The 23,872-nt window shown below is 38.1% G+C and overlaps 1 pseudogene; it reads right to left on the bottom strand.

Annotated features, from left to right (window-relative positions):
• Positions 1 to 377: 377 nt before the first annotated feature.
• Positions 378 to 16,300, bottom strand: LOC101599952 (annotated as a pseudogene).
• Positions 16,301 to 23,872: the final 7,572 nt, after the last annotated feature.

Raw genomic sequence — 23,872 nt, forward strand, 5'->3', positions numbered from 1 at the left:
ACTTCCTGCATTCCTCCCTCAGCTTCCTGCTCTCCTTTTATCACCTTTTACTTTTTTGCTTATTTTGTGTCTCTGAAAAGATAAGGCCCAGATGAGACTACTTCCTTCCTTCAGTGTTATTTTTCATAATATAATATGATTTCAAGTTTGTTCTTTTGTTTAAATATTAGGATTTTCTCATATCTTCTGTACTGGGATTTTATTCAGTCCCTTGACTGATTACTTCCTCCCCCGCCATCAAATTTCTTTATTTGAAGGAATGGTATAAATTAAAGAACTTAAGCAGATGTTTTGGTACAACTTGTAAAAATAACCCCAACATGCATGCACTGCCTTGGTGGCCAGGGGAGGCACTCCATGGCTTTGGAGAAATCAGTTTAGCTCTCATCACTGCCTCCCAGGGCGTGCTTGTCCAAGAGATATTCTTCCATGGCGGATTCAAGGGCGTCCCATCTTGCACAAGATGGTGACATGATCACCCAGTTCTTTGATGGACTTCACCTGCTCATTCAGGTAATGAGCCTCAATGAAGTCACACGGGTGGGGGTCACTTTTGTCAGTGGCCAGTTTACGCAGTTCTAGTAAGTGATTGACTCACACTTTTTTTTTTTTTCTTTAACCAAGTGTGATGCACACTCCATTGCGTTTCCCAGCCTGCACGGTCTGGTTTCTTACATCCTGCAGGATTCTGTCGCCCCACTGGCTCTGTAGCTCAGGAGCTTCTCGGCGTGCTCCCTCTCCTCAAGAGATTGGTGACAAAAGTATTTGGCCAAGTTCTTCAAAGCCACGTCATCGCGGTCAACATAGTAAGGCATGGGTAGACAGATGCAGGAGGCCTACAGCATCCAGGGCGATCTGGCGGTGATTGGCTGGTGCACCTGAGAGGCGGCCGCCGTGGTCGCGGGGCGGCTGGACCAGCAGCGCGGGAGCTGCGGCGGCCGAGGCGCTGGGGTGATGCCAGGACTCTGCGCGAGGCGGTGGGGGCGAAGGGCTCTGGCTGTGAGCTGCTGCCTGTGCTGCGGGTTCGAGCACCGGTTCCGTCCAAACACTGTTTGAAGCAGGAAACCTCTGCGACTCTCCGCGAAGAACGATTACTTTTAGAAACATTTTTTTTGTTTCAAATATCTTCTTCTAAATACTTGTAGCATTTCATTATAGTTAAAAAAAATCCATTTTAGAAAAAAAATGAATAATAAAATTATTACTAAGTTTTGCCTTATTGTTGCAAAAATATCAAATGGACTTTATTTGAAGATTGAAGAAACTGTCCACAAATATTGAGAATATAATGATTGGCACTAAAATTTGAGCAAACATAGTCAAAGATAAGCTTCTTCACGCTTACTGCAAGGGTCCCTGATTTAGATGACTTTGAAATCAGTAGTATATTCTTAACAGCACTAATTATGTGAGCCAAAGCAACTGTATTGAACACAAAATCCAATGGTCAGTCTGAGAAACCATTTTCATGCTGTCATTAGTATTTAATTTCGTAATGTTCTGTAGTTGTAAGGTTTTTAAAAATTATATTCTTTTATTTATTCATATGACAGAGAAGGAGGAAGGCAGACAGACAAGAGAGAATGGGCATGCCATGGCCTCCAGCCACTGCAAATGAACTCCAGACTCATGCACCCCATTGTGCATCTGGCTAACATGGGTCCTGGGGAATCACACCTGGGTCTTTTGGCTTTGCAGGAAAATGCCTTAACAGCTAAGCCATCCCTCCAGCCCTAACTGTAAGATTTTTAATGATGGCAATGTGTTGACATGAACTAAACAATCAAAGTTATAGCAAACTTAGCCAATTATTTCAACTACCAAATAAAAATGAAAGCCATAGCGGTTAAGCGCTTGCCTGTGAAGCCTAAGGACCCCGGTTCGAGGCTTGGTTCCCCAGGTCCCACGTTAGCCAGATGCACAAGGGGGTGCACGTGTCTGGAGTTCGTTTGCAGAGGCTGGAAGCCCTGGCACGCCCATTCTCTCTCTCTCCCTCTACCTGTCTTTCTCTCTGTGTCTGTCTCTCTCAAATAAATAAATTAAAAAATATATATTTAAAAAAAAATGAAAGCCACTAGCATTTGCCTAGTAACTGACACACGTGTTGTGTAGTTGGAGTAATGATAATTTGGATGCATGGGATACTAAGTTAGTCATGTTAGATTTTGAGATACTTACCTCCCCTGAGTATTAATGGAAATCATTTTACTTTTTAATTTTTCTTTTCATTTAAAAGATAAAGGGTGTTGAAGCCATAGAAAGTTTCAACTCCCATTACAATCAGGTTGACTTTTAACTTTATACCTGTGTCATTCACAAAGATATGCAAAGCAACATAAGATGAAAATTTATATATAATATATATACAAATATATAATATATATTATATATTATGATATATTATATCATATACAATATAATATTATATATATTATATCATATATAATATATATATATACTAAAAATAAAAATTTTAGCCTTTAGCCGTCTTCCAAATAAGTATTTGCTAAAATGATATAAACGATGGTTAAAATGTATTCACTCATTTTGATTCATTTACTCACTTTAAAACCATGCATATGTTATCATAATTCAAGGAATACTGAAGACAAATGTCTTTGGGGTCTTAGGAGAGCATGTAAGCTGAGTCAGCACTAAATGACATTGCTGAATCATTGAGTTTGTTCTCTTTCTGGACTTACAATGTATAATGCACAGGAAATGATTAAGGGTCTTTGTAGTACTCTGTTGTTTTGTTTTTTTGAGGTGTTGAAATTTTATTTTAATTAAGTTATTTTTTATTATTTTTTCTCAACTTTTATTAACATTTTCCATGATTATAAAAAATATCCCATGGTAATACCCTCCACCCCCACTTTTCCCTTTGAAATTCCATTCTCCATCATATACCCTCCCCATCTCAATCAGTCTCTCTTTTATTTTGATGTCATGATATATTCCTCCTCTTATGATGGTCTTGTGTAGGTAGTGTCAGGTACTGTGAGGTCATGGATATCCAGGCCATTTTGTGTCTGGAGGAGCATGTTGTAAGGAGTCCTACCCTTCCTTTGGCTCTTACATTCTTTCTGCCACCTCTTCTGCATTAGACCCTGAACCTTGGAAGGTGTGATTGAGATGTTACTCAGTACTCCAGTCACTTCTTTCCAGCACTATGATACCTTCTGAGTCATCCAAAGGTCACTGCCATCTGAAAAGAGAAGATTCTCTACCCAAAGTGAGAGTAGTGTTAATATAAGGGTATAAATATTAAGAGAAGTGCTTACTGGGCGGTTTGATGAGCATAGTATATACATTTTTCCAGACATCAGCAGACGTTACACCCCCAGGGCTCATGACTACCCCTGTTTTAAGTTTTCAGTATCAGTGATATATCCCCCCCCCTCCCCCATGGAGCAGGCCTCCAGTCCAATTGGAGGGCAGTTGGTTTCCACGTTGGCTCATTTGGTCTGGCAGGCCAATTATAAGGCTTGCAGTATCCACTGTTGGTCTTCACTGCTGGTATCTCTTTCTCCCATTGAACTACATGTAGAATGGCTTCTAAGAGGATGCAAATAAATCATATGGAATCCTCTAGTTTTGAACAATGGAACACTCAGGAGCCATAGAATGTTGTTAGAAAATTTTCAGGGCCAGGGGTGGAGTACCTCCAGTGAGTTATTGGCCAGGGTGGTCCCTAATGCCCCCAAAATATTATAGGCCATTGCTGAGGCCCTTGGTTTCCCACCAGCAATAGATGATAAGACCCTATTGCTGAAGACTCCACATACTTGGACTGCTAGGCCACTAAGAAATCCTGCTGGAACTGAGCTGATAACCTCCTCCATGTAGACCAGCTGACAGAAAGCTGGAAGAAGCCATTGTCCATGTAGTTCTCTTGTGTTTTTAAGAAAGACACACTAATAAATATCATAGGTTTCTTTAGCGATACAGGTTGGAGATAGGGCCTCCTGCATGCTAAGTACTGACTGTATTCATGAGTTCCTCCCTAACACCAATAAATATTTCTAAATAAGCACTTTCAGTGAAATGTTCCTAGAGTCCTCAGCATAATTACAGTGGGTGTACATTAGTAAGTAGAGTAAGAAAATGTCTCACATCTCTTTCTCAAAATTGCTACACATTACATCATAGATTTCAGTTGCAATAATTTTCTTCTTGTTACATGGAAAAAAAATCACTCTACATATAACTCTAAATATCCTTAAAAGTTATAAAATGAAAATTAAAGAGATTTTTAAAACCAATAAGGTATTTTAACAGTTGTCAATAAACTTTCTTTTATAAAATGCATGACCAATAACATTTACTTAATAAAATCTCCCTGCATTGGAACTGGAAAACTACCTAAAGATTCTGCATTATTAGACCAGGAGAAAGTGAGCCTAACTCCTTAAACCTTTAGGACTCATAAGTAATCTAGTCGGTAGATCATTATTGATTGTTTGCTTTCCATGAATAATAAAGTGCTATATAAGATAAATATAGAAAAGGTGCTAAAGACGAAATTCTTAAGATTCCTTACGATGTAGTAGCTTAAGAACATAAGGACATAGTTAAAGAAAAAGAAATTCATAAATAATCCAAGAAGTGATACATGTTGATGTTTTGAGAAATGTTGGACATGAGATGACTGAAAGGATACAATTAAACTGAGTAAATTTTATAGATAGAATTGTGCCTCAAATTCATACATTGTTATCCTAAACCTAATAGAGTGACTACAGTGAAACCAGGTAATGTGGATGCACCCTATTCCACTCTGACTGATATCCTTATGAGAGTAAATTAATATAGAGACCAATAGGGAGGAAATATAATCAGAAGGCTATTCGAGAATGATAGCTGTCTATAGGCTAAGATGAGAGCCTTCTGAAGAAACTCAACCTGTTGGTTCCATCCATGATCTTGGACTTCAGAAACCATGACTAAACAAATTTCCATTTAAGCCGTGCATCCATGATGCTTTATTGTAGAAGATATTTTAAAAATAATACAGTGGACAGCTGGAAATACAGGCCAATAGTTTACCATATTTGACTGGAATGAAGACAAAGGAAGCAATGGAGTAGCATAAGAGTAAATGATGGGTGTGTGTGTTTATATTAACTCAAGGGAACATGCAATGTGAAAATTGGAAGTTAACTTTCACTAAAATATACACTGCTGGTCTAGAGAGATGGCTCTGTGGTTAAGGTTCTTGCCTGCAAAGCCAAAAACTTCAGTTTCAGTTACCTAATACCCACATAAGACAGATGCACAAGGGGGCACATGTGTCTAGAGTTCATCTGCAGTGGCCAAAGGCCCTGGCACACCTATTCTCTTTCTATCTGCCACCCTCTCTCTCTTTCTGTTAAATAAATAAATAAATAAAATACTAGGGACTGGAGATTTAACTTAGCAGTTAAGGCACTTGCCTGCAAAGCCAAAGGATCTAGGTTCGATTCCCCAGGACCAACACCTGGAGTTTGTGGTGGCTGGAGGCCCTGGTGTGCCCATTCTCTCTCTTAAACAAAGAAATAAAAATTTAACAATATACACTGGCACTGTAGTCATAATGGGTATTATTAAGAAAAATAAACCTGACACCAAATAATCCAGAAAAATAAAGGAGGGAATGGGGAGCTTTGACACTCTACTGATGGTGAGAAAGAAAATTAACATAGCCATTCCAGAAATCATCTGATCCAACACTACCACACTTTATTTTATAAAGTTTTTTTTTTAATTATTTATTTATTTGAGAGTGACAGACACAGAGAGAAAGACAGATAGAGGGAGAGAGAGAGAATGGGCGCGCCAGGGCTTCCAGCCTCTGCAAACAAACTCCAGATGCGTGCGCCCCCTTGTGCATCTGGCTAATGTGGGACCTGGGGAACCGAGCCTCGAACCTGGGTCCTTAGGCTTCACAGGCAAGCGCTTAACTGCTAAGCCATCTCTCCAGCCCCACACACTTTATTTTAAATACCTAAGGAATAGCCCAGGGGTATCTTTGCACCCTTGTTTATTGCTGCCATATTCACAGTAGCCAAAATATGAATCAGACTAGATACCTGTCAGTGGATGAATATATAAATAAAAAATGGTATATTTGCACAAATTTTATTCAGTCATACAAAAAGAATCAAATCATATCATTTTCAGAAAAATGGATGGTACTTGAGGTCATCATGTTAATCAGATATTCCAAAATCAGGAAGACAAAATCATATATTTTCTTTCATATGTGGAGTCTAGATCAAAACATATATTCATTAATAATAATAATAATATGAAAATGCTAGGCATGATGGTGCACACCTTCAATCCCAGCACTTGGGAGGCAGAGGTAAGAGGATTGCTTTGAGTCTGAGGCCACCCTGATACTACATACTGAATTCCAGGTCAGCCTGAGCTAGAGTGAGGCCCTAACTCGAAAAACCAAAATAGATAAATAAATATAAATAAATAAAATAGTAATAATAATAAGCAGCAAAAACAAGACTATTTGCAGGGGAGGTCGTAGTCAGCAAAAAGCTGCTGGGATGAACTTCCACACTAAACACAGTTGATGGGAGGAAGGGATTTATTTGATGCTTACAGATCCAGAGGACATTCTGTTGACAATGGGAGAAGTTGGTCCTTTTCACAGGTACAAGCAGACAGATACACTACCAACAAGCACAAGCAAAACCCAGCAGCCAAACAGCAGGGTGCTCAGGCAGAGCTGAAGCATTCTGCATCCCTTTAGGCTGGAAATCAGATCTACCCACAAACACACCTCTGGACTACACCCCAGAATCTGTCCCCTTTGACACCTCTTCCAGCTAGGCAGCTGGAAATCCAAGTTACAAGCTTTAATAAAACTGAGTCAGGCTGGAGAGCTGGCTTAGTGGCTAAGGTGCTTGCCTGCAAAGCCTATGGACCCATGTTCGATCACTCTCCAGATGCCACATAAGCCTGATGCACAAAAAGTGAGGCAAGTTCAAGGTTGCACATGCTCACTAGATGGCACAAATATCTGGAGTTCGACTGCACTGGCTGAGGCCCTGGCCTGCCAATTATCTTTCTTTCTTTCTCTCCCTCTCTCTCTCTCTCTATCTATCTAAAAAGGGAAGGAGAGCACCAAGAGAAGAGCAATGTGGAGTGAGTATAAAACTGTACAATGATTTACATGTATAAAATGTCATAATAAAACCAATTATTTTATATGAAAAACAACAACCATAATTTATACTATGAGGAAAATTAATAACATGATTTAATTTTTATTATTTGAGTTCTTTGTTCATTTATTTCTGTATTTCTTGGTGTTTAAATTATAATTTTGGCATTAAATTTGATGTTTTCTATGCAGAGATTACAAAATTACATCTGTTTCTTGATTCATTGCTATTTTAGTTTTCTTGAATATTCAAGGCTTTGCCATTGAGTAAGATAATTGTACTTGTGTGACAAATATAATTTTTGGGCTCAGGAGACGGCTCAGCAGTTAAAGGTGCTTGCTTGCAAATCATGATGGCCTAGTTTTAATTCCCCAGTACCCACATAAAACCAACATAAAAATACAGAACTTTGTCCACAAAGTGCCCAGGCATCTGAATTTTGTTTACAGTGGCAGGAGGCCCTGGTGTGCCTATTCTTTCTGTCTCTGCTTTTTTCTCACCCTTCTTTCTTCCCTCCCTCCCTCCTTCCTTCTCTCTCTCAAACAAGTAAATAAAATAAAATATAATTTTTTATGATCTTTGTTTATTTGTTTAATTTTGAAGTGGCCCAATTTACAGCAGTCTGAGAGGTGAGCATGAAAATAGCATTTAAGATGGAAAATAATCTTTCATATAGAAATCTTCTTATCTGGTTAGCCACCTTCCATTAGAAAATCTAAAGAAATTGTTTTTCACTATCTTAAAATTTGTCTTGTTGGAAAAAAAATCATACTCAAATTGTGTCAATATATTGTGAGTGGCTTTTGATAAAGAGCATGACATGTTTGCCATTGTATTACAAGTTTATTCAGCCATCTTGGGTACTCCATACAAAATGTTTGCAATTAAATGGAATTGACTAGTATTGAGCTGACCTGAGACTACCTGTCCACACTTCAGTTTTCACCCTTGAGCCAAGCTCACCATTCTGTTTCTGCAAGGGCTCCAGGGCTGTGTGAAAGGAACCAAGCGTGTGTTCTATTCTTGAATTGCCGTGGGATTCTTGCTTATTAATAACTCATGGCATGTTAGGACATTTACTGATCCAATGTGAGTTCTCATCTTAGAGGTGGTAAGCCTACATCCTGACATTCTGCTTTGTTTTGTTCGTTTCAAATATATTTGGGTGCCTTCCAGGTCTCTAGTCCCTTTAGGTCTGTGTTCCCTCACTTTTACAAAGCATGTTGAAAGGCCAAGAGACTACTGGCTCAAATCGTTGCATGCTTTCTGGGGAAAGAGAATAGCTGGCTCCTAACTATATTGCAAATGAGGCCTTTGAAGAAAATCCCTAATAGATTAAAACTTCATATCATGGGCAAGTAAATGAGGTTCTATTCAACAGTTAGGGGAGCATTTAGACAAATGTGTGAAGGAACAGCCCGTATACAATTTTGCGCACATAAAATAGCAACTGGTCTTAAGCACATATTTTCTGTAAAGCTAAAGATGTTATTCAAACAGCTTTGAGATTTATGCTATACAGAAAAATGTGTACTAGATGGCAGTCTAAGTATCCTTTTCATTTATGTCTCTGTTCTTTGGATTCCAATCCATGAGGAAAGGAGGAAAAAAAAAAACAGTGTTCTTCATTATTTTGCCAAATATTTATCTTTACTATTGTACAGTCACATAGTGTGCAAGCAATGAGTTGTATTTCAAGTTTAAAATGTAATGCATCTTTTATTGGTATATCATCCAGAATTATAACTGTATTTAAATGCAAAAACAATCCTCTGTAACACCTTTAAACAATTAAAATTGTACCTGTTAGACACTTAGAAACTTGTCCTTTAGATGAAGGCATCATTGTTTTGTCATTATTCAATTTATTTTAAATAAAATAATACATCAAACTGAGAAGGAAACTGTATAGCTCATTTTTAATTCTTCAGAAACCTCAGTAGTTGCAGCCATGCCTTCTTATTATTGTTGTGTGTACTACTGAGAGACGTAGTTATTGGCACATATTTCTGCTGTCCTCACAGCTAGAAAAACTATTGTTTACTCTCATTCTCTTTACTCCCAAAATTATTTTAAGACAATGTTGAGTATCTTCATTGGTGATTTATCTCTCTCCCATTAAACTGCATGCAGAATGGCTTCTTCCAGCTTTCTGTCAGCTGGTCTATATGGAGGAAGTTATCAACTCAGTTCCAGCAGAATTTTCCAGTGGCCTTGCAGCCCAAGTATGTGGAGTCTTCAGCAATAGGGTCTTGTTATCTATTCCTGGTGGGAAACCAAGGGCCTAGGCAATGGCCTATAATGTTTGGGGAGCATCAGGGACCTCTGTGGCTAACAACTCACTGGAAGGTATCCCATCCCTGGTACTGAAAATTTTCTAGCAACAATCCATGGCTCCTGAGTGTTCCATTGTCCCAAAATGCAGGTTTCCGTATGATTTATTTATCTCCTCTTAGATTTTGATTAGTCCTCTCTCCACCTGTCCTTTAGTCAATCTCTTCCCCTGACCTCATTTGGGCCTCTTCACTCCCATTAATCTATTCTTCTGCTTACATATATGCAATGCCATCCTAGTAAGTACTCCCCTCTCTTCCTTTCTCTTCCCTTTGTGTCTCTTTTCTAGCTTGTTGGACTTTGCTACTGAGTTTTCTTCCTACTCACACAAAAGTCCAATTATCTGTAGCTAGGATCCACATATGAGATATAACATGTGATGCTTGGCTTTCTGGGCCTGGGTTACCTCATTTAGTATAATCCTTTCCAGATCCATCTATTTTTCTGCAAATTTCATAACTTCATTTTTCTTTACCACTGAATAGAACTCCATTGTATAAATGTGCCATATCTTCATTATCTTCATCAGTTGAGGTACATCTTGGCTGGTTCCATTTCCTAGCTATTGTGAATTGAGCAGCAATAAATATGGTTGAGCAAGTATGTCTGTCTAAGGAAATGAGATGAGTCCTTAGGATATATGCCTAGGAGTGCTATAGCTGGGTCATATGGTAGATCTATTTTTAGCTGTCTCAGGAACCTCCACATTGATTTCCACAATGGCTGGACCAGATTGCATTCCCACCAACAGTGTAGAAGGGTTCTTCTTTTTCCACATCCTCACCAGCATTTATGGTCATTTGTTTTCATTATGTTAGCCAATCTGAAGGAGTGAGATGGAATCTCAAAGTAGTTTTAACCTGCATTTCCCTGATGACTAGGGATGTAGAACATTCTTTAGATGCTTATATGCCATCCATATTTCTTCTTTTGAGAACTTTCTATTTAGTTCCATCCCAGCTTTATTTTTGAATAATATATTTTATAAGGAATATTGTTCATTCTTGACTGGCTCCTTGCTTAATGCCATAGTTTTACATTGATATCTATGAATAACATCACATGAAGAATTTTGTCCAACTCTCCATAGAGATTGCTGCTTTCCTGGACCATGCAGTGGTCCTGTGCCTGCTCTACTTCTCATTTCTGCTAATAGGATGACATGGAGCCTCCTGAAGGCCCAGTTGTCAACAGTGCATATGTCTGAAAATTTCTATTGCTGGTGTGCTTTTTTGTCGCATTTGTTTAGCTACCTGGGTAACTATAAACGGGAAACATTTTTCCTTTAGAAATTTAAAAATTCTCATCCCATTTTTATAGCTAACAATACTATAGTTGAGAAATCTTTAAATATATTTTGTTTATTTATTTGAGAGAAAGAGGGAGAGAGAGAAAGAGAGAGAGGGAGAGATAAGAAAGAATAGGTGTCGCAGGGCCTCCAGCCACTGAAAACGAACTCTAGATGCATGTGCCACCTTTGTGCATCTGGCTTATGTGGGTCCTGGAGAATCAAACCAGGATCCTTTGACTTTGGAGGCAAATGCCTTAACCACTAAGCCATCTCTGTAGCTGGAGAAATCTTTAAATAAATATCTTTACATCAAAATCTCCACCACCATCCTCTTGTCTCAGACATCCAAGGAAACATGTTAATACTCACTAAGCCAGCACTGCAAAAGATACTTAATAAAATTCTGCTCTTGGCAGGGGAATAAAGTCATAAGAGCATGAGAGAATAAATCTTATGAAAGGAATAGATTAATAAATGAAAACTAGGAAAGAATCAAATATGTCCAACTAAGGCTATCAGCAAGCTCTTTTCAAGGTGGAAACAAAAATAAAAAGTTACAGAAATCTGAAAGTATCTCTCAGTAATAACCCTAAATATTACTTATTTCAACTTTTCAATTGTAAAAGCCAGATGAGATGATTTAATAAGAAAAATAAAAGTCATGTAATTATTGTTTTCAAGAGCTAAACCTCACTGGCAAAGAAACTCACTGATTGGAAGGAAAAGAACAGAACACTCTATACCAAGCAAGCACAGGCAGGAGAGACAGGCAGGATCAGCCACTCATATGTCCAACAAATCAAAAGTCAAGCCACACTTAGTTAAAAGAGTTAAACATTATAGATGATATACACTCAAACACGGCTGGATATACAGGTCCAGGTACAATAATTAAGGATGACAGCAATTCCCCCCTCTCATAGGAAGGAATCCTGTCATTCTTTTGGAAGATTTTGCTAAAGAGAAGACAATATCCTGAGTTATGTGTCTGTCAGCCTAGTCTGTCATACGTGAAGACTCCTCCGCTCCTCTTCAGCCATCAGATGCATGTTGGAGGCTTGCTTGTAAAGTTGTTTGGGTAACGTGCCGTGTCCGTACTCCTAAGGCTCATCCGTAGCCTTGTTCCCATAGTTAACCTTCTTTGGAGCCCTCCTACCCATGCAAGGTGCCTCATGTCTGCTGGCAGTGGAGGCAACACCTCCACATATACCCTCTCCATATCACCTAGTCACCCCATTTCTCTGAAAATATTTAGTTAAGATGTTGTATGTAATATTTTTCTCTATATTGCTTTGTCTCTGATATGTAGTTGTTTTGCCTTTTACCTTTCATATTAGAGATGTGATTCAGTTTTTTGTGTGTAAGACATTTGTATTTTTATGATCAAATTTATGTTTATTTAGTCTTCTATCCCAGAGCTTCCAAAAGTCATGACTTTTGGGCTACAGAGATGACTTAGTTAGTTAAGGCACTTGCCTGCAAAGCCAAAGGACCCAGATTTGATTGCCCAGACCCATGTTAGCTTAAGGCACAATGCTGCCCATGTGTCTGGAGTTTGTTTACAGTGGCTGGAGGCCCTAGTGTGTCCATTCTCTCTCTCTCTCTTTCTCTCTTTCTATCTCCTTGTAAATAAACAAATAAAAATATTTTAAGAAAGAAAATCCTTAGTTATGCACGGGAAGAAAAAGGATCATGAATATATGGTACCTAAATGTGTTTTTATTTGGTCTTCCAGATTTTAACACCACTTTCATTTCAGTTTTGATGAGTGGCTGGTATTGCCAGTTCCTGAGTCATTTGTTTGTTGTTTTGCATTGGGTCATTTGAGAGAGTCTCAGATTTCTTCATTGTACATCAGGACTCAGCATTCTTGGAAGTTGTAAGTCAATTACTGTTTTCCTTTCGGTTTTAACTTCCAGCATGTTTCTGTTTTTGTCTTTTGGTTTTGTTTTCTTAAAAAAAAAAAAACTCTATGTTGACTGGAATTCCATGGAGTAAGGGCAACTGCTGATTTACATTCACTATTTTTAAGCAGTTCTGTTTCCTAAATTGCACTTTACTTGCATGACAGTTAAAGATAAATCATGCCAATATGTTTTATTTTTTCCTTCTATTAATAGGAGGCATATTTTACTGTTTGTTAAAATTAGATTAAAGTATTATTGGTATTTCACGAGTGATTTGAATATATAGCATCATATGTAGCATTCCTTTTTAAAAAGCAGATTCTACACATCTCTGGGCCATGTCTATTTCTTCATGAATTTAGTAGATTTTTTTTTGGACTTTTCTCATATAGAATATAATGCCCATCTGGGCAACATCAGTGTCTACTCTCATTGATTATTTCCTCTTGTGAATGTGGATCACATTTGGTTGCCTTTGTTGGTGATAATTGCATTGCTATTCATCGCTTAATTGCTTCAAGTGCAGAAGAGCTTACGGGTCTCCTCTACTAGAGTGTGACACGTTCTGGGGTTCATTTTGTCAGGGCTCTTTGTAGTTGTCACTTTGACAAGGAGCTGTTCAATGGGAATTGTGTAGCAATCATTTCTCAGCGCCTTTGAATATCAAAATGGAGGTGTAAGTCCTAAAAACTCTTCTCATCATTCAGATTTTGTGTATGGCATACAGGTCTGTGAATATGGAGATGTGTGGTCTTTGCCTTGGAACCTAATGATTTCTGTGGGCTTTGTGGGTTCTGAGATGAACGAGTGACCATGGCAATGGAAGTGTGTGTGTGTGTGTGTGTGTGCGTGCGCGTGTGTGTGTGGTGACAACGTGGATACCTCAGCAATTTGGAAGAATGGTGAAACACCACAAGGACAGATTTTAAAACCTTGACAGAGGGCTGGAGGGCTTAGCAATTAAGATGCTTGCCTGCAAAGACTTAGGAGCCAGGCTTGATTCGCCGGGACCCACATAAAGCCAGACACACAAGGTGGTGGATAAGTCTGGAGTTCATTTGCAGTGGCTAAGGCCTTGGCATGTACATTCTCTCTCTGTCTTTCTCAAATTAATAAAAATTAAAATATTTTAAAAACCTTGACAGAGAGGATTTGGCACCAGAAACATGGCAGTTTGTCCTTCTGTTCACAGGAATTCATGTTGATCAGGCTTTTGCATCGTGTTTGCGAATTAGGAACATAATTTGGAGCTCATGTGAATCAAAAAAAAAAGACATTGTTGACTGAATCATATAGGAAAATTTTTCAAAAGGTTAAAAAAAAACCCATGCATCAATATTTATTTTGAAAACTAACATTTTTTTAATATTGAACAATCTGAGTCAGACGGAAATTGCATTGATGAATCATGAGTATATCATTCTTTAATCGCAGCCCAAATAATGGTTTTCTGAGATCTTTTCAAACGCATCAGTGATGTATGTGAAATTAGAATTAAAATAAGAGAACTTAACATAATTACATACTTCAGCTGGTTTGACAAGCAGGAATTGCTGGCACCATCTTCGCAGACTTTTTCCAAGCTGAAGCTGCCATGTTTTGTGTTGTGAGCAGTTCAGCAGCCTTGCGCATCTGTCCCTCCCCTCCAATTTAATTAGACTGTCTGTTGCAGACAAATCCCACTCTGGCTTCTTTTTTTTGTATATATATATATATATATATATATATATATATATATATATATATATATATATATATATATATATATATATACAACTGCTATAAATGCCAAGCCAAAATATGAATAAGAGGAAAACAAGATGTTCTGCAAACACATGCCACTTTATTGGGCACAGAACATGATAGGTGGATCTGCTCTCATTCTCCGTCAGACATGAGAGAAGTGAGGTGCTGAAGAATGAGGTTATAAAAGGGTCAGATTGATGCTATTGTCTTTGTCAGCTCCAATAGAGCAAGGACGTGGTGCTTCCCCTAGCGTAATCTTGCTTTGACACTACAGCCAACACAGATTTATGATTACACATTCTTCTACTAGGGAGGGAGTGAGAACCACAGCCCAGGAAACGTAGAGACAAGTGAGCTGCAAACTCTTGTAGAAATTTATAGTCTCATATGATTTGCATTCCTGTGGGTGATGTGAACCATTATGCCCTACTCCGTTACTATAATGCCACATTTTAGTCACTTTAATAATCTGTAATAAGCTTGAAAAATGGTTGCTCTTACAGAATGAGAGTGTTATCTGCAGGCACACATTAGTTACTGTCTGTAGAGGTAAAAGCTGAATTGCATGTGGTATCTTTCTCTAGATTGGTACTTTAGCCAGACAGTAACTCCCCTGAAAAAGTTGACTCCTAAAGTTAATGTGTAGCAGCCAGTGTGATGCAAGGGTCAAGTTAAAACTAAGTTAAAGGATGGGGAGGGGGTGTGGCTGGCGAGATTGCTTAGTGGTTAAGGCACTTGCCTGCGAAGTCTAAGGACTCAAAGTTTGACTCTCCTGGTCCCACTTAAGCCAGATGCTCAATGTGATACAAACGGACCAGGGGGCATACACATCTGGAATTCAATTGCAGTGGCTGGAGGCTTTGGCATGGTAATTCTCTCTCCTTCTCTCTTGTCTCTCTCTCACATCAAAAGGCCAGTCTAAAAAAAAAGTTAAGGGGTGAAGAGATGTCTTACAGGGTAAGGTGCTTGCCTACAAAGCCAACAGGTTCGATTCCCCAGGACCTAAGTAAGCCAGATGCACAAGGTAGTACATGTTTTTGGAGTTCATTTGCAATAGCTGAGAACCCTGGCATGCCCATTCTCTCTCTCTCTCTCTTTCTCTCAAATAAAAAAAGAACTCACTTTTTACAAAGGTAAGTTAAAAGTAGTGTGATGGGACTGGGGCAAGAAACAGGGACACAACTGAATGTACTACAAACAAGGGTGGTCTGCAAGATAGCTTGTAAAGTTCCATGTCTTTCCTATAGCATGGTCATATGACAGGTGCAAATACAGTTCTTCATTACACATGGCTGGAAAAAAAAAAAGAGTCACACACCATTATGTTTAAAAAGTAAAATTTGGCCCTCCTTTTTGAGATCCTGGAGCTACACTAAATTATCCCACATTTCTCTTTTAGCTATTTTTTTTTCTCTGACTCACAATTGTAATGGATTGCAAGAAACCATCTAAGCCTTTCTCATTCAGTTCCCATTCAGTTCCCATTCATGTATTAGTTAAAAGCAAAAAGGTTACTGAAATTATGTGTCCAGTTTACATTCATAGGGAAAGGTGTGGATATTTCACCCTGAAATTGACTTTGTCTTAAGTTGACGTATATGTTGAGTGCACTAAATAGTCAACAACTTTGAGGGCCCTTGGTTATGCTTCTGTGCAATTTCTTCTTCAGAACCTTTTTGCCTTTGAGCATAAGGTGCATCTCACATAGCCTCACCAGTTCCCAGACTCAGGTTGTCCACACCTACGTTCAAGCATAGACGTAGTTGTATTACAGGAGCTGCCATGACTCTACTACAAGGTGTGCAGCCAGCATCACTGAGTAAGAGAAGGGTCTGAGTACTCAGTGATATACGGGGCATTGAGCGTGGCATGCCCCAGGCCCAGTCAAAGGAAGTAGACCTTTTCTCCTCTTCCAATAGATCACACTTCTATGTGGAAAAAGTACTGCCTGCCTGAAGTATTCTTTGAGTGTGTGTGTCTCTCTGTGTGTATGTAGTGTGTGTGTGGTGTTTTGAAGTGTGTGTGTGTGATGTGATGTAGGACATATATACTTGTGTATGCCGTTGCCTGTGCCCCATGCCTATGCATGTGGAGGCTGAAGGAGAAGGTTGGGTTGCCCTGTCCTTATTCATTTGAATAGTTTCCTCTTAAGCTTGGCTCTCTCTCCTTCTGTCTCTCTCTCTCTCTCTCCCTCTCTCTCCCTCTGTCTCTCTCTGTCTTTCTCTCTGCTAGGAACTACTACTGTCCATCAGAGAGGCCTAGCCATTCCCCAATCTCTACCAACAGATTGGCATATTTTTTTTGTTTGTTTGTAGTTACATTTGTGGTCTTATTATAAAACATTTCTTTTGGTATTGGTTGGTTACAGTGATATCGAGATACCCACGAGTGTGACACAACAGACCTCATGAAGCAGTAGGAGTGCTTGTTTAATGTACCAAGATTTAATTTGCCTCAAATGAATCACAAATACATACCTAGATTTTGCATAAGTTCTGGGGAGTAAAATATGATGCCTTATGGTTAAATGGCAACTGCTTATCAATCTTCCCAGTCCTCATTATAACTATTCTTAGGCCAAGACACAAGAGGCAGGGGGAAAAAGGTGTGAATTCCATCTTGTTTTCTGAATTTTAATCTGTGCATCTTTGGCATCATTGTACAGGGGATATTTATTTAGTTGTGCGTGTGTGTGTGTGTGTGTGTGTGTGTGTGTGTGTGTGTGTTCCTCAGAGTACAGATGAACTTAATATCTTGGAACTGAGTGTCAAGTCTAATTGTACCAGGTTATACACATTCCACTATGAGAATACGTTTGCACAAGGTCTTTAAAGCCAATTCAAGAAATGTTAAAAACCTTGAACACTCTCTTTATCTGCCTCTTTCTCTCTCTGTCTGTTGCTTTCAAATAAATAAATAAAAATAAAAATAAATAAAAGGGCTGGAGAGATGGCTTAGCAGTTAGGTACTTGCCTGTGAAGCCTATGGACCCCAGTTCGAGGCTCAATTCCCCAGGACCCACGTTAGCCAGATGCACAAACGGGTGCACGCATCTGGAGTTCATTTGCAGTGGCTGGAGGCCCTGGCATACCCATTCTCTCTCTCTCTCTGCCTCTTTCTCTCTCTGTCTGTCACTTTCAAATAAATAAATAAAAATAAAAAAATTAAAAAAATCTTGAACAAATAAGTATCCACATTCTATTTGCAAATACACAGGAAGCTATCAAAACCCACTGGGTCAAACTGAGGCATTGTGTGACTGATGGTCCTATACTTAAATAATGAAATGAAGATATTACACATAAAGTTCTCTGTCTGAAAGGAAGATGGGTAAGAGCAACGCAAGCTAGCTTAAGTATCTTCTGTTTCAGACATGCCCTGAAATTATCTTTTTAAATTTAATTTAATTAATTTCTCTTATTTTGAGAGAAAGAGAGGCGGGGGAGGAGAGTGCGAGACAGACAGAGAGAGAGAGACAGAGAGAGAATGGGTGCACTAGTGTCTCTGGGCAAGTGCAAAAATACTCCAGATGCATGTGCTCCAGCCCTTGGGCGTCAGGCTTATGTGAGTACTGGGAATCGAACCTGGGTCCTTAGGCTTCATAGGCAAATTCCTTAATTGTTAACCCATCTTTCCAGTTCCTTGAAATTATCTTTAAGGTAGTGTATTAAAATAAAATCTAGGCTTTTGTATTGTAAGTGAAAATATTATCTTAAAAAATCTTTGAGAAAGAATGAAGAAAATGAAAAATGTAAACCTCAAGGAGTGGGTAAGTAGACATTACCTCAAGTTTGCAGGTAAAAGGCTTTATAAATTAGCAAGATGTTAATCCAAGATCAGTTAAAAGGAAAATTACAGAAGATTCTTGGTATCACTAAAATTGTTATAACAAATGCCAGTATATTTTACAGACAAAAATATAATTAAATAATCCTAAGTACTAATAGCTCTAGTACTTGAGATAAAGGATTTAGTTTTGCTGGGTCCATGGCTTGCTCATTAAAATTGTGTGCGGAAATATTTGAGATAATTATATTTTCAGAATTCTGGCACTTGCTCTGGAACAAGAAAAACAAGGCACATATGCTAGGCAATGTGTTAAATCCAGAGTTCTGTGGCTAACTTTTGTATCTAAGTGTATAGCACATATTTATAACATATTTGCCATAATGAGTACATAAAACTGGAAGTCAATGGAGGTTCCTTCATGAAGTCTATGTTCTCTGGATTCATAGACTAACTGTTGTTGCTATGTCTGTCGTTCTTTTTTTTTTAAATTTTCTTTGTTCATTTTTATTTGTTTATTTGAGAGTGACAGACAGAGAGAGAAAGAGGCAGATAGAGAGAGAGAGAGAGAATGGGCGTGCCAGGGCCTCCAGCCACTGCAAATGAACTCCAGATGCATGTGCTCCCCTTGTGCATCTGGCTAACGTGGGTCCTGGGGAATCGAGCCTGGAACCGGGGTCCTTAGGCTTCACAGGCAAACGCTTAACTGCTTAGCCATCTCTCCAGCCCTGTCTGTCTTTCTTATAGGTAGACAACTTCTAACACATAGTCAGCTCCTTCTCTAAAGGTAGCATTATTGGTAGCACATTTCACAGTTTGAGTGGATTTTGACAACTTCTTAAGTTTCAATTCTTAAAACAACAACAACAGCAACAACCAAATCTCTTTTTCCATATTTGCTTCCTATAAGAAGTTTCCTACCAAAGAGAAATAATCACTTCCTTGAGGAATTTCCGTTACTAAATCTGTGTGATATGATTAAAATGTTGCTAAACAATGTTAAAGCCATTTTAGTTTTTGGAAGAATTAAGCCCAGCACTCAGGAGGCAGAGGTAGGAAGATCACCGAGAGTTCGAGGCCACCCTGAGACTATATAGTGAATTCCAAGTCAGCCTGGCCACCTAGAGTGAAACCTACCTTTAAAAAACTAAAAAAAAAAAAAAAAAAAAAAATGTTGAGGATGCTGAAAGTTGAAAGTTTAGTGCTATCTATGGAAAATTCCTGAGAAGAGAATAATACAGCAGTACTGGGGAGGAATCAGTTACCTTTAAAGATCTCTTCGATATGCTTTCTAATGATGAGAGGTTTATATATACAGTGATACTTGAGTGTGGCCTTTCTACACTCCCCCCAGTGTCTTTTTCCTCAGTATTTCTATGAATATTGAGTAAGATTACTTTTTCTGTTCAAGGAAATAATTTTAAACATTTTCCTCCATAAAACCAGAATCTTCTACTTTTTTTTAAAGCAGAATTTCTTTAACAAACTTCTACCATTTTGACTCTCCTTCCCTGCATTTTTATTTGTTTTTCCTAGGTTGCCTTGCTTAAGTTTCCAGATTGGCATTTCTGTCATTGTGCTCCTCTGAAATGGAGCTGTGTGGGCATTTCTACTCTGAGTCCAATTTTCTATAACAGACCACCAAGCTTAATTTCATCTCAACTCGTGACTAATTACATGAACCTTTTATCTCAACTCCTCTTCCCTCCCTTCCAACATATGTTTCATCAGAGTTACTCTTTATATCTTGCATTGTTATATCTACCATATAGATATAGATATAGATATAGATATAGATATAGATATAGATAGATATATATGCATATATATGTATATATTATCATATATAGGTTTCTATATAAGAATTCTTCCATTTGGGCTGTAGAGATGGCTTCATGGTTAAGTGCTTGCCTGTGAAGCCTAAGGACTCTGGTTCAAGGCTCAATTCCCCAGGACCCACATTAGCCAAATGCGCAAGGGGGCTCACGTGTCTGGAGTTTGTTTGCAGTGGCTGGAGGCCCTGGCATGCCCATTCTCTCTCTCTCTCTCTGCCTCTTCTCTCTGTCTGTCTCTCTCAAATAAATAAAAATAAATGAAAAAATATTTTTAAAAGAATTCTTCCATTAATTTCCAATATACATTTTTATATTAAACAAATAATAAGTTAATAAAGAAAGTTGACCTAAGAGATGGAAATAAAATCCAAAAGCTTGCCAACAGATTCCAGAGCTCTGAAAACCATCCCTAAGCTAGTCAATAACTTAGCCAAAGTAATTTTTGTAGCTCTTAAACAAATTTCCTTAGCTAGAAACTAAGATTTTATTAGCTAAGTTTTCTCTAACTGAAAATGAAAGTAATAGTATGATAGTCATTCACTAAATAAATCTTTTTTTTCTATTTGTTATATTCTAATTATTTTTCCCTAAAGCTGATCTTGCAGAGACATTGCCAATGTGTTTCCATTGCCAATTAAGCAATATACGTTATAAAAGCTGCACATTATGCTCAATACTTTCACAACAGGGATCTCTTTAGGACATGAATAAAGTGATTTTATTTTTAAATTTCAAGAAGAGCCACAAAAATGCAGTACATTTTCAAAGGTCTCAGGTGATACTGCAATCCTGCTTAAGTGGAAACACTCCCCACAGACTCAATTACAAGCAGTTTTAGAATATTTATTATGTAAACTTCTCTGATTGCTTTATAAGAGAAATTAGGTAATAATATGTAACCAACAGAGTTAGAACAGATTAAATTAATAACACACATGAAAGTAACTATGTTCCTGGCATGCAACATAGACAGTCTAGGATTTAGCACTAAGTGAGACATCATCAATCCCTTCAAGGCTCAGGGATGATCAAAGGAGAGGTGGGTGAAAGAATATAAGAGCCTTGGAATGCTATCTTTCAGTCACCAAGTGGCCTTTGCATACAAGACCTCACAGTGGCTGTAGTTACCCACCCCAAACCTGCATAATATGAGGCAGAGAGAAAAAAAAAAAAAAAAACCGACGACATCCAAATAGAAGAGAGACTATTTAGAAAGAATGAGTTCAGTGAAGGAGGGATAGGAGTGAGGGAAAAGAAGGGGCGGGTGGAATATGTCCATGATCCATTGTGTACATCTATGGAGGTTGTCGAGAAAAAGTTAAAAACCAATATATCTGACTCCTGTGGATCTTTGAGATCAGGACGAATCTGAACCTGAGGTAATTTAATTAAAGTCTAGGTCAAAGTTTGTAGTAACATGTGTTTACATTTCTTTCGTGGATTTTCATTGTCTGCTATGAAGCCGGATATTCCTGCAACTAAAAGTGAGGAATGTGGGTTTCAGGGTTGCAGCCAGGCATTTCCCTACAGGAAGATAAGAGGCTTCAGCCTGACTTGTCTATCACTGACTGTACCAGGAAGACACGAAACAGATACAGCAATACTTGTATATCTCAAAGTATGCCATGTGGTGGCATAGGCCATTGATGCAGTTTAAAGATACTGAGAGATGCGCTAGAAAACTTTTACTCACACCCAGATCTTATTGTTATGACAGACATGATCATTGAAACAAAAATAATGTACATAGTGCTCTGACTTCTAAAGAAATGGAGTAGACATCAAAGAAAAGTAGACTGAGTAATATTTTGACTCTTTGAACTGTCAAAAAGAAGTTCAGCAAAGCTTATAAACAATGTTCTATGATTTATGAAAGCTCAATAATGGTAGTCCATGATCAGAAGTAAACCAGGTTCTATTGCCTTTTGAAACTTTAAGAACTGCGTAGGCTGGAGTGATGGCTTAGCAGTTAAACTCTTGCCTGTGAAGCCTAAGAAAGCTCAATTCCCCAGTGAATGTAAGCCAGATGCACAAGGTGGCACATGAGTCTGGAGTTCATTTGCAGTGGCTGGAGGCCCTGATGCGCCCATTCTCCCTCTATCTATCTGTCTCTTTCTCTCTCTTTCTGCCTGTTGCTCTCAAATAAATAAATAAAAATAAACAAAAATATATATTTTTAAAAAAAGAACTGCTTAGGGTGTGAAATTTCCCATAGCTAATAGGAAACCCTTCAGACAGTGGCCTCATATGGATCTTGAGATCAAATATGACATTTTAAACTTCATCTCAGAATATTTTTCATAAGAAACAGAAAAAAAAAAGGCTGCTATGTATTCACCAGAAGTAACTTTATTTTCTTGAGATGTTAGTGATGTCCATTCTCTGACATCTAGAAAAGTCTTGGCTCAGTTTGAAGATGTGCAAAATTGTCTTGCTTCTTCCTACCGACAGAAGAATGATTCAGCACATTGAGCAATGTGTATGTATCATGTATACTATGAATACTTGCCCCTTATGTCCCTGACATTGTGGAACATGAAGCAATAGCAACGTTCAAAACACACTTACACAGAGCATCACCACAGGGTCAGTCTAGGCTTCATCATGTGCATTGTCACTTGTCTATAAACATATCACCACTGGTCCAAAACATCCACGTAGCTCGTCAAGCTCATTCATCTTAGTGAATGTAATTAACTGATGTCTTCATACTGCTGTATCAATATTATCAATATTAATTTCACCCAAGCAGTATTGACTAGGAAGTTAGTGCTGGGTATTGTGTATTGGAGGGGGTGTTATAATCAACAACGATAATTGAGGGGGCATCAGAAGGGCAGCAGGACTGTAAAAACTGACACACCAAACACACGCTTCCATAAAGCAGCTTCTGTGGCCTGGGCTTTAGTGTATCCTGTGGTGTACTTCTGCATTCTGGTGTCTCGCAGTTCTGTGTTCCCATTACAATGCCAATGATGCCTTTAATGTAAATGTGTGTGTGTGACATCTGAGAAGAAATTGGTGTTTACTGTATTTTTTTTCTTCAGATTTTCTTGGTGATTCTTAGGCATTAAATTTTCCACACAAATTATAAGGACTTTTCTTACCCAGATCGTTTTAAAGTTCTCTTTCTCTTATTCTCCAGGAATCTAGCGACTGAGTTTTGGTTAGGTTAATGTTAGCATTGACTCAAAAACTTTGAAAGCGATTAAATATTAATGATATTAATGGCTTTCTAACCAAAAACAGATAATATTCACCTATTTTCTTGTGTTTATGTCCTTTAGTAAGACTTTATATATACAGATCCTATTTCTCTATTGTTTGTCATATGTATTTCATTACTTTTACAAATGCTATGAATAAATATGTAGATTTTCTGCTGGAAGTTCATTACTAAATTAGAATCAGTATGCAATTATTGATATATTTTATAAAAATTCCAAATTATCTTATTTTTATAAGATTTATTTGCTTTATTGCATATAAATCATATGCAAAAGTCTTATTTCTCTGATCTCATGCATTTTATGTTATATTATAAGTATAATTATAATAAATATAAATATGATATAAATTAAAATTTATAATGCTATTATAGTTCATTAGATGATTGGAGTTGCTAGATCTGGGGCAATTGAGATTAATCATAGTGATTGGTAGACATCTGTGGATACTTCCTCAACTTACAATAGTTTGGATTTAAGCCAGGTGTAGTGGTGCATGTCTAATTCCAGCACTCGGGAGGCAGAGGGAGGAGGGTTGGATTGCTGTGAGTTCAAGGCCATCCTGAGACTACACAGTGAATTT

This window comes from Jaculus jaculus, chromosome 11, assembly GCF_020740685.1.
Source record: "Jaculus jaculus isolate mJacJac1 chromosome 11, mJacJac1.mat.Y.cur, whole genome shotgun sequence".
Lineage (NCBI taxonomy): Eukaryota > Metazoa > Chordata > Mammalia > Rodentia > Dipodidae > Jaculus > Jaculus jaculus.